Source organism: Mobula birostris, chromosome 4, assembly GCF_030028105.1.
Source record: "Mobula birostris isolate sMobBir1 chromosome 4, sMobBir1.hap1, whole genome shotgun sequence".
In the NCBI taxonomy this organism is placed as follows: Eukaryota; Metazoa; Chordata; class Chondrichthyes; order Myliobatiformes; family Myliobatidae; genus Mobula; species Mobula birostris.
This window is the reverse complement of record NC_092373.1, coordinates 87,088,520-87,101,258: the sequence shown is the minus strand read 5'-3', so window position 1 is coordinate 87,101,258 and position 12,739 is coordinate 87,088,520. Positions and strand designations below refer to the sequence as shown.

The following is a 12,739-nucleotide window of genomic DNA, read 5'->3' as shown; positions in this document are numbered from 1 at the left end:
AACCATCGTGAACTGATGCTGACCTTGGTTGCAGATTAAAGCGCATGATATGAAACACTTCTTTCATCTCTCTCTGACAGGATGTAACACTCCAGAAATGAACATTTACTCCAACACTATAGGTTGGAATTCTACTGATCACCCAAGTGATGGGAGAAGAGTATGAATTGTTTTCTTGTAAAAGTGGAGAGACCACAGATGATATCATCTGGACAGGGCTTGTGCTCTAGCAGTGGACCAAGCAAAACTGAATTAATCATGTATATATGTACACACATTAAAATGAAATACAATTCAGGACTATAGTGCGATGAGGAGTGGGTAGAAGGACAAACATGGAATATTGAAAAGAGAAGATGATTCTGCCAACATGGAGTATCCAGCTGGTGGCAATGTGATGGGGAAAGTTGTTTAATAATTATAATTCATACAGACTATACGAATATGACTACAATACCACCTGCTACACCATCTCCACAGGCAATAGTATTTTCCACCCCAGCATAACTGCAAAGTGAAGAGGGCATTACAGGAGTGACTGGTCAGGGACTGGTGACAAAACCTACTAGAGAGAAGGTAACATTGGTCCCTATAATCAACATGTACAGGTGATCTCAAAATTAATTGGTCTTGCTATCCTCACTCAGTGTCCTACTCTCAAACAACAATTACCTCAACTTTTGTTGAAGGAGCAAGGGACTTAAGGCCATAGAACCTGTAGAGGGCTGGAGGAACTCCTGGGGGCTGGGTGTATAGCAGGAAGGTCTGCAATCAGCATTCCAGATAGAGCAGAACTACAAGCAGTTTGAGCAGCCAAAGGGTAATGTCAGGGGTGTAAGGGGTAAAGGTGAGTGAAAGATATGACTGACATGAACAAAACAGGAGAAAAGGTGTGTTCCCGAGTGAGGTAAGGATCCTGGAGCCTTATGAGGAAATGATGGGAACACATCTCAAGAAGAAGATAAGGAAATTATGTGCTCTGTGTATTCTGTATGGCTACTTTCCCAAATGAAAGGTGGTCTGCTACAATGAGCTGGACATTAAGTCCCTAACTGGATATTGACCCAACAGCTTAGACAATGGAGTGATGTCACGCTATCTGACTGCCTCCTTATTGCCTTAGCCAGAGCAAGCCAGGTAGATTAGGTTTGTCAGGATTCCCTGGTAAATACTTGTTCAGAACTCAGCAAATGCCTCACCAGCTGCGAATTAAGACCTTTGTTCCATACCAAGTTCACAAATTATACCTGCACAGGCATAATATAATTGTCCATACACTTACACACCCAATATCAATCAATACGAGAATATTGATAGTTCCGCGGTCAGAAACATTTAAGACCAACTTCATGAATGTAAGATGTGACGACAATGAGGTTCTGAGAGAGTTTGTGGCTACAGAGTTAACGTCCATTCCACCCCTCCACTCTGACTGATAAACACCAGTAGATGAAGGGAGGGGTTAATACAGGAGTGGTTAGAAGAGAACAAACACAGATGGAACCATGCAAGGGAAGCGAGGAGATATCACGAGAAAAAACTGCACTTGAATAGGCTTGGCATTGGGGATTAAATGTTTACATCAGCCCTTGGGTTGGAACAATTAGTGGCATTGGTAGCTTTGTTTCTTATGTTTTGTTGTTATGGGAATAGGTATAAGGGGTTAGAGTCATCCTTATTAATTAAGAAATAAGTAAAATTGCTTGTTGAAATAAACAGGTTTTGTAGCCTTGGGGAAAAATACACATGCAGGACAACAGATACTTTATTGAGTCTTTAATTCCTTTATCTGTTTTAGATGTTTTAATGCAGAAAGAGGGTTATCAAAATAAAAATGACAAAATGAATTAAAAAGAAACACAGTTCCTGCTGTTACAATCCCAGCTTAATTTCGGTCCACACGTTTATATGCTGTATGAAAATAAATAAAACAAATTATGCAAAACCAATACGGTAATGGCAACTTTTGGCACACATGTGCTTAATATTCACATGTAGGCTAGACCCTGAAACGAGTTTTCCCCACTCACGCTACCAGGCCGAAAAGGAACTTTATACAGCCATGCTATCCGGCACCAATACCTTACTTGCAAAAATCTTTCCTCACCAAATCTAGGAAAACCACTCAAATATAATTCACTTTGGAACACGGTCGCTTTTCTTTCTGCTTGCAGATGCAAAATGACATCTCCTTTTTCTCTTTAAGGCACAGGCAGCTATTTTAGCAGTACGAGGGTGAGCACGTAAGTGCCCTTTAACAATAAAAAATGATATTCAACTGTCATCTGGTTACATATGGAATTGGGACAGTGACAAGGAAGATGTGAGTGCTCTACATTTTCTAAACCACCCTGGAGATGACATAAATTAAGGGAGAATTGGATGTGAAGAAAGACCCTCCCGAAGGCCTGATCATCCAGAAGGATGAGTGTAAATAAGCAGTCATTGTGATGAGATTGGCTAAGTCAGAGCCCAAAAGATGAAATGTAGGGGTGCCAGTAAACATCCAATAGGAACAGAGTATTCCTGGCTCTGTCACAGCAGAGAGATAAACACAGCTGATCATGTAACGGAGAGATAAACAGGTTTTCCACAGGATTGTTATCTGGCAAAGGAAGTCTGTGACAGGTTCAAACTTGCTCAACCACATATTGGTGATCACAAAAAAGTGATCTATAATAAATCGTGCTGGAAACCATCTGAACAACAAACTTAAAATTGCAGAAGGTTGCCTTGATATTAAAAGATAAAAGTGGGACTGCACACAGCCTATGTAGCACAAAGGTACTAACGCATTACATTCTAAAAAACTTATCTCACTCTCAGTATAAATGGCACATATGGGGTAGAGATTCTATGTGTTGCAGGGGTGGTTGAGGGAGGAGGAAGCAGACAAAAAATGTGTAAGAATAATGAAGGCTTAAAATTGCAGAGAATTCATTCGAGGACAAGTGACTCCCCTGATGGTGTCAACTTGTTATAATGAAAAAGTTTGTTTGAAAGGTAACTACAGACTCCATCTGAATCTGTTTCATCTTCAAAATATGGAAGGATAATACCAGGAATAAAAGAGCCCTGAAGTGTCATTGGATGGGAGAATGCAGACCAGGATGCAAATTGGCAGGTCAAATTTCATGTTATTATGGGAAGTGTGAGAAGAGATTGCTGCACCTCTGGAAATGAAATTTGTGACCTCACTGGCCATGGGAATAGTGACAGAGGATTGGAAGGTAGCAAATATTATTCCTTTGTTCAAGGAAGGTAATAGCAATAACCTTCACAATTATACATTAATGAATCTTACATCATTGGTGGGGAAAGTATTGGAGAGCATCCTTAGAGACAGAATTTACGAGCAGTTGGTGAAATGTAATCTGATTAGGGATAGTCAGTATGGCTTTGTGAGGGATAGGTTATGCCTCATGAGCTTGATCGAATTATTTGAGGATGTGACAAAAGATTGATGAAGGCAGAGCAGTGGATGTGGTGTACAGTGGTGCTGGAAAGTTTGTGAACCCTGTAGAATTTTTTTCTTTTTCTGCATAAATATCACTTAAAATGTGATCAGATCTTCATGTAAGTCCTAAGACTAGATAGAGAGAGCCAAATTAAATAAAACATGATACTTGTCCACTTATTTAGTGAGAAAGAGGATCCAATATTCCTTGTACAGTATTTGTTGGAAAAATATGTGAACCTTTGCTTTCAGTAACTGGTGTGACTCCCTTGTACAGCAATAACTTCAACCAAATGTTTCCGGTGACTGTTGATCAGTCCTGCACATTGGCTTAGAGGAATTTTAGAGCATTCTTCCTTACAAAACTGCTTCAGCTCTGGGATGTTGGTGGGCTTCCTTGTATTAACTGCTTGTTTCAGGTCCTTCCACAATATTACTATAGGATTATGGTCAGGACTTTGACTTGGCCATTTCAAAACACGAATAATCTTTTTTAAACCATTCTGTTGTTGATTTACCCTTGTCTTTCAGGTCATTGCTTGTTGTCTTATCCAACTTCTATTAAGCTTCAGGTGATGGCTTTCTACCCTGACATTCTCCTGTAAAATGTCTTGATACAATCTTGAATTCATTCTTCCCTCAACAATTGCAAGCTGTCCAGGCCCTGCGGCAGTAAAGTAGCCCCAAACCATGATGCTCCTTCCATCATGCTTCACAGTTAGGATGAGGTTTTGGTGTTGGTGTGCAGTTCCCTTTTACCTCCAAAGATAGTAATGTGCATTTCTGCCTAAAAGTTCAACTTTTGTTTCATCTGTTCACAGTACATTGTCTCAGAAACATTGTAGAACATGCAGGTGGTCTTTTGCAAACCTGAAACATGCAACAAAGTGTTTTTTGGAGAGCACTGGTTTCCTCGATGGTGTCCTTCCATGAACACTATTCCTGTTCCGTGTTTTTCTTATAGTGGACACTGAACAGAGGCTTTATCAAGTTCTAGAGCTTTCTGCAAGTCTTTTGCTGTTAACCTTGGGTTCTCTTTCACCTCCTTCAGCATTGCAAGTTGTGATCTTGATGTGACCTTTGCAAGATACCCACTCCAAAGGACAGTAGCAACAGTACTGAGTTTCCTCCATTTGTAGACAATTTCTCATACTGTGGACTGATGAACACTCAGGTCTTTAGAAATGCTTTTGTAGCCTTTTCCAGCTTCATGCATCTCTACAATTCTTCTTCTAAAGTCCTCTGAAAGTTGTTTTGATTGAGGCATGGTGCACATAAACAGATCTTTCTTGAGAAAAGCAGGCTGTCCGTAACTTGACTTGTGTGTCTTATTTATAGGGCATTGCACCTCTACAATCCACTCCCCCAATCTCATCTCATTGATTGGAACACCTGACTTGTATAGATAGCATTACCCAGAGCTTTACATACTTCTCCCAACAAACACATGTAATGAACAAGTATAATGTCTTTTGTGTTATTTATTTAATTGGGTTCTTGAACTAGTTTTAGGATTTGTATGAAGGTCACATTTATGCAGAAATAGAGAAAATTCTACAGGGCTCACAAATTTTCTGGTACCACTGTAGGTATCTTGTGGTGAATGTCTTGTCAGCTGACACACAAGTCTTTCTTTGCACCACCAAGGCTTATTAACTCAAGGAGCTCAGCATTTTGGGTTGCTCTAGATTTCTAGGACCAACGGAATTCTGTTGTAGTTATGAATAGCTATATGAGTGATTGGTACTCAATTCGAATATTAATTTCCTCCACCGCAAAGAAGACAATCATGGTTGTGTGTGCCTTTCTTTCCCTCATGTGTTAGTTACATTTCATCCAAATATATTAATACACATCCAAGGTCCATTCTTATCTGGCATCACCACCACTTGCATCAGTCACTATTGGTCTCGGCACTTAATAGACTAACCCTTTGCTCTCACTGCCCCTTCTATTGGTACACATAACAGAAAAAATATCATTTGTTAAGTATTGAGGATATTATATCTGATATTAATGGTATATTTTTGATTGTTAAAGGAACAATTTACAATAAGAAAATGGCTTTGGTTAATATATATGGACCAAATACTGATGATCCTTCCTTTTTTAAAGAGATTTTTGCTCTATTACCTGATTTAAATGAATATATGTTATTAATGGGAGGAAATTTTAATATTTGTGTAGCCCCCCCCCCCCACCCCGGCCAACCTCAGGGTCGCTCGGCTCGCTGTTATCTAGGGAAACAGCCCTCGGCCCCGCCAAACTGGGTAATAGTTTGTGTGGATGCTCTGTGATGTAACCCACCCCGCCCAAATAACAGACAATACACCAGATACGATTAAATGATTTACAGTTTATAGATATTACTGGAACTAAATAATTAAGAGAGAATAAAATATAAAAGGAAAATAAAGGCACCACACTTATCAAAGTTCAATCTCTTCGTGCACAAACAGTTGGAGCTCAGGACCCTTCTTCTTCACCCTGCGTCCCCTCGGACCACCTCGACCCGCCGCCTGGGACCAACAACGGTGGTCGACAGACGCTCCACACGAGTCCGTCTCCATCTCCTCACCGAACGCCCTCCTCAGGGTCTGACCCCGTTAGCGGAAATCACAGCACCTGGTCCATCCTCTGTCCCGCTCTCCGGCCTTCTGCCCCAAAACCCCGCGCATGCAATATCTTACAGATACATCAAAAACATAACAACTATCGCAATTGGTTCATAACATCTTCTTATCAGTAACGTGATTCAACAAGCTGCTAGCGGAAGTACTTTCTCAGCATTTAACATAACAAAGAAGCATGCCCAAGTATAACATAAAAAAGAAGCCATTTTAATTAGCTGACGCAGTAACATAAGAGACGAAACGGCCTTACATTTGCTTAAATCCCTTGTTAGATAACTCATCATCTAGACATCAACTCCCTAATCGTTCTGCATCACTTATTAATTCCTTTTTAATTGATTATGGTTTAATTGAAGTCTGGAGACATTTGCATCCTACTGGTAGAGAATATTCCTTTTTTTTACATGTTCGAGAATATTCGAGAATCGACTTTTATAGCCGACCCTTGACTTTTACTTAATGTTCAGAAATGTGAATATGATGTAATTGTTATTTCTGATCATGCTCCTTTAAATTTAATATTTGATTGGAAAGATGTTACTTCTACAAGACCACCTTGGCGTTTTCCAGAACATTTGTTACAAAGTTCAGATTTTGTTGAGTTTATTGAAACTCAGATAAAAGAGTTTTTTCTCTTTAATAACACAGGAAATGTCTCAAAGTTAGTAATTTGGGATACGTTAAAAGCTTATTTACGTGGTCAGATTATTTCTTATTTAGCTAAATTGGAGAAACAGACAAGAATAGAATTAGATAAAATTGCTAAACAAATTAAAGAATTAGATAGTATCAACACAATCCTTCCAAACATTGAATTGTTTAAGAGAAGAGTGGAACAACAATCACAATATAATTTATTATTAACTTATCCTATTGAAGGATATTTGCTTAAATTAAAAAGTCAGTTTTATATTTTTGGGGATAAAAATAATAGGCTATTAGCTTCCCAGTTAAGGGCTGCTAAAGCTAAAAGACAAATTTTAAAGATTCGTAAAGATAATGGAGATATAGTAAGTAATTATGAAGACATTAATATTTTTCAGGATTTTTATTCCGATCTTTATAAATCTCAGTTTCCAGCAGATTCCTCTAAAATGAAAACTGTTTTATATAAGATTAAATTTCCTCAAATTACTGCTGAAGATCAACAGATCCTCGATGCTCCAATTGTTGAGCATGAAATTCAGAAAGCTATATGGTCAATGCAATCAGGTAAAGCGCCTGGACTCGATGGTTATTCGGTAGGATTTTACAAAAAATTTGAAAAATTACTTTCTTCAAACCTTTTGGAAATATTTCATGAGTCTTTTGAGAAAGGTAATTTACCCTCTTTTTATGAAGCTTCTGTTTCTTTAATCCTTAAGAAAGATAAAGATCCTACTGAATTTTCAGCTTATAGACCTATTTAGCTATTAAATGTGGATGCTAAAATTCTTTCCAAGACAATGGCTAACTGTTTGGAAAACATTTTATCTAAAATTATCTCTATCGATCAAACAGTCTTCATTAAAGGCCATCACTCTTTTTCTAATATTAGGAAATTGATGAATATTATATATTCACCGTTATCCAAAACACCCCAATGTGTTATTTCTCTGGATGCAGAAAAGGCATTTGATAGAGTTGAATGGACTTATTTGCTTAATGTGTTAGAGAGATTTGGCTTTGGTAATAATTTTAATAAGTGGATTCAAATGATCTATAAGAACCCTATCACTACTGTTATTACTAATAATCTTAGGTCTCCCTTTTTTGTACTTTCAGGAGGTACTCGACAAGGGTGTCTATTAAGTCCTTTATTATTTAATCTCTCACTGGAGCCTTTGGCTATAACAATCCTTGAAGCTAAAAATATTCATGGTATCTCTATAAATGGGACCACACATAAGATTTCTCTTTATGCAGATGATCTTTTGGTTTATATCTCGAATTCTGAAGATTCTATTCCTAATCTTTTGGAATTATTAAATGATTTTGGAAAATTTTCAGCATATAAACATAATTTAAATAAAAATGGATTATTCCCTTTAAATGTTCCTGTTTTTATACACAAGGATATTCCATTTAGAATTGTGAATTCTTTTAAATATTTGGGTATTATCATCACAAAAAAAATAAGGATCTTTATAAAGCTAACGTAGTTCCTTTATTCGACTCTATGAAACAATTATTTTCTAGATGGAATCCTCTTACACTTTCTTTAATAGGTCGTATTTATGCTGTGAAAATGATGATTTTACCAAGATTTTTCAAAATATACCTATCATTCTAACCAAAAATTTTTTGATCAAATTGATTCTACTATTTCGCCCTTTATTTGGAATAATAAAAAACCAAGAGTTAACAGTTTCATTTACAAAAATCTAAAAAAACGGATGGTGGACTCGCGTTACCTAAATTAAGATTGTATTATTGGGCTGTTAATATTCAACAATTATGCTTTTGGTTACATTGGCTCGATAAGAACCAAAAGCCAGCCTGGATTGATTTGGAATTTAAAACTTTTAATCAATTTTATTTAACTTCACTACCATTACCTTTACAACTTGCTAAAATTTCCAATTTAAGTTCCTATCCTGTTATTAAACAGTCCTTACGGATCTGGTTTCAGTTTCGCAACTCTTTTAATTTTAAACAATTTAAATTTTCTCGTCCTATATTTTGAAATTTGCTATCTAAACCTTCAATTACTGATCCCATCTTTCTTTTGTGGAGAATTAAGGGGATTTGTTCTTTTGCAGATCTATTTAGTGATGGTCGATTGATGTCTTTTGAAGAGTTAATTAGTAAATATTCTCTCTCTCAACACATTTCTTGCAATATTACAAAAATATGTTTCTACGTTTCCATATATGCAAGAATCTGATTTGTTGGATACCATTTTGAATATAAATCCCTTAGTGAGAGGCTCCATTGGTAGAATTTATAATTTATTTTTACTACAATTAGATAACCTCTCACTAAAGATTAAACAGGATTGGGAGAGAGAACTTAATATGACTTTTGTTAATGAAGATCGGTCGCGAGTTCTAAAAATGGTTAATTGTTCTTCGATATGTGACAATCATTGTTTAATTCAGTTTAAAATTGTTCACTGTTATTATTTAACAAAAGAGAGGCTATCCAAAATATCTCCTAATACAGATAATTATTGTGATAGGTGCAAAAATGAAGTAGCTACTTTGTCACATATGTTCTGGTCATGTCCCCCATTGAAATCTTTTTGGAAATCTTTATTTTCTACAATTTCTAAAGCTGTGAAAATTAATTTACAACCTAATACATTGACTGTTCTATTTGGAATAGTTCCACATCACATTCAGGGTGTTTTATTTTCAAATCAACATGTAATTGCATTTGTTACATTGTTGGCAAGAAGAGCTATTTTATTGAAGTGGAAAGATACCTCTGCTCCGACACCAACTCAATGGTTTTCCCAAGTGATGTTAACTCTTAGTTTGGAAAAAATTAGAAGTAGAACTTTTGATCCCCGATTTGATTATGAGAGAAGGTGGAGCTCTTTTGCTAAATATTATCATTTAATTTGAAACAATTTACATGGTTTCCTTCCAATTTTATGTTATATAAATATGATTTGGTGGTTGTTGCTTTCTTTTTCTTCTTTTTATATATATAAATGATTGTAAGACATATTGCTCCAGGAGTTAGTTCCTAATGGGCTTTTTTTTTCTCTTTTTTTGTTTAATAGTTAGTGGGGTTTTTGTTTAGTTAGCTGGGGTTCTCTTTTTTCCTTCTTTTCCTTTTATAAATTTTTTTTCATTATCATATATGTTTTTTTCAGCTTTATTAATCATATACATACTAATTTGTTGAATGTCTTTATTTTATAGCTGTAGAAGATTATATATTAATAAAACAATTTAAAAATGAAATGAAAAATTTAAAAAAAACAAGAAAAGAAAAAATATATATCCCATTAGAAAAAAGAACTAATCTAACCAAACTAGAAGAAAACGAAAGAGGAAAAAAAAGAAAAAGAAAGGGCTATTATGATATCTCAGATAGAACCAATAGTGTCACCACTTCCGCTCCTCTCCCCAAATATTGAAGTAACAAAATAGAATTGGAAAGGGTCAAATTACATCATGTGGAAATATTGAATAAATGTTCTCCAAACCTCATCAAATTTAATAGATGGGTCATAAATGACACTTCTAAGTTTTTTCTAAATTTAAACAAGACATAGTTTGAGAAAACCAATGAAATGCAGTAGGAGGATTAATCTCTTTCTAATTCAATAGTATAGATCTTCTAGCCATTAGAGTAACAAAAGCAATCATCCAACAAGCTGAGTAGGTCAGATGACGTTGTTCTATCATTGGTAAACCAAAGACGGCAGTAATAGGATGAGTTTGTAGATCAATATTCAAAACAGTTGAAATAATATCAAAGATTTCGTCCCAATATTTCTTCAACAAAGGACATGACCAAAACATATGAGTTAGTGAAGCAATCTCAGAATGACATCTATCACATATAGGGTTTATATGAGAGTAATAACGAGCTAATTTATCCTTTGACATATGAGCCCTATGTACAACTTTAAACTGTATCAACACATGTTTAGCACATATAAAGGGAGAATTAACTAGTTGAAAAATTTTTTGCCATTTCTCAGTAGTTAAAGTAAGCTTAAGTTCCCTTTCCCAATCGTTCTTAATTGTATTCGAAACATCTGGATTTATATTCATTATCATATTATAAATAATTGCTATTGAACCTTTTTGAAAGGGATTTAAATCTAAATTTTTTTCATTATTTCAGTAGAATATGAAATAGGAAAGGTAGTAAGAACAGTATTTAAAAAGTTTCTGATCTGTAGATATCTAAAAAAGTGGGATCTAGGTAAATTGCAGGAGAGGAAGATGGCAGCGCGCCGCGCGTGCTGAGCTCTCCGATGAAAAATGATGTCGTATCTGTTAAATAGGGGCCGTGGACAATTCGGATTTGATGGAGAGTGGACGTGAAAGCACAGAGGAACATCTGGAGAAATTTCTGAAACGCCTGTCCACTGCTGTCGTTACTGTGTGGTCGGGAATCTTTCGGAGGGTAGGCCTCAAAATCCCTAGCCTTGCCTGCTTTTGGCGACCGAGAAGGAGGTTGAATCATTCAGCAGAAATGCCGCTCAGTACTCGGTGTCGGAGAGCTGATCAGAGCTCGAAGTTTTCAGATGACTCAGAGTCGGATTATGGTCAGCATGGCAGGGAGAGTTTTTCTTCCTTCTCCTGTCTGCGTGAGATGTGGGATATTTGAGAAACTTTGAACTTTACTGTGCTCACAGACTTTCTTCATCAAGTTATGGTATTGTTACACTGTTTGTAACTATATGTATAATTATGTGGTTTTGTCAGTTTTTTCAGTCTTGGTTTGTCCTGTGTTTTGTGATATCACACCGGGAGAAATAATGTATCATTTCTTAATGCATGCATTACTAAATGACAATAAAAGGGGACTACGTGTCTTCATAATCTAAATAATCTAATTATATTTATTAGATAATTGTTCAAAAGACATAAAACAATTATCCAAAAATAAATCAGAAAATTGTATTCTTCCAGACTAGAAAGGTTTGGTCCAAAAAACACCTCATATTCTGTGTGGGTAGCCTGTTATAAAAAAATTATTTCCCTCTCCCCTCTTCTTCTCTCCCTCTTCCTTCTTCTTCCATTCCCCACTCTAGGCTCTTAGCTCTTCTCACCTGCCTATCTTCTCCCCCGGTGCCCCTCCTTCTTCCTTTTCTCCTACGGTCCACTCTCCTCTCTTATTAGATTTCTTCCTCTCCAGCCCTTCATCTACCCACCTGGCTTCACCTATAACCTTGTAGCTATCCCACCTTCCCCCACCTTTTTATTCTAGGATCTTGCCCCTTTCTTTCCAGTCCTGAAGAAGGGTCTCGGCCCGAAAAGTCAACAGTTTATGCATTTCTATAGATGCTGCCTGACCTGCTGAGTTCCTCTGAAATTAATGTCGTTTTAAAAAAAAATCTTTGTCTGTGGTCAGCAACTGATCCTCTTGTTGTAATGCTTCACAGCATTTCAGACATTAACAAGGAACAAAACAAATGGAATAACATCTTCACCAGTTAAATAGAGTCAGGGACGGAGCATAACATTTGCTGACTACCCCCCATCCCAATCCCCTCCCTAAAACTAGGTACACCTGTTCATTAATGCAAAAATCTAATTAGCCAGTCATCTGGCAGCAACACAATACATAAAAGCATGCAGAGTCAAGAGGTTCAGTTGTTGGTTAGACCAAACATCAGAATGGAGAAGAAATGTGACCTTAGTGGCTTTGACTGTGGAATGAATGTTGGTGCCAGAGAGGGTGGTTTGAGTATCTCAGAAACTGCAGATCTCATGGGATTTTCATGCACAATGGTCTCTAAAGGTTACAGAGAATGGTGCAAGAAACAAAATAAAACATGGAGAACAGCAGTTCTGTGGGCGAAAATGCCTTGTTAATCAGAGAGATCAGAGTAGAATGGCCAGACTGGTTCAGGCTGACAGGAAGGCAACAGTAACTCAAATAAGCACGTATTATAACAGTGGTATGCAGAAGAGTATCTCTGAACACATAACATGTCAAACCTTGAAGTGGATGGGCTACAGCAGCAGCAGACCGTACC

The 12,739-nt window shown here is 36.7% G+C and overlaps 1 long non-coding RNA gene across 1 annotated transcript in view; it reads left to right on the top strand.

The window, feature by feature from the left end:
* The window catches only part of LOC140196461 (uncharacterized), a 28,725-nt gene extending 17,170 nt beyond the window's left edge, over positions 1-11,555 (top strand). Inside the window, exon 3 of the long non-coding RNA XR_011885721.1 lies at positions 11,039-11,555. This is a non-coding gene — a long non-coding RNA (uncharacterized lncRNA). The remainder of the gene's footprint in view (positions 1-11,038) is intronic.
* The last annotated feature ends 1,184 nt before the right edge of the window (positions 11,556-12,739 follow it).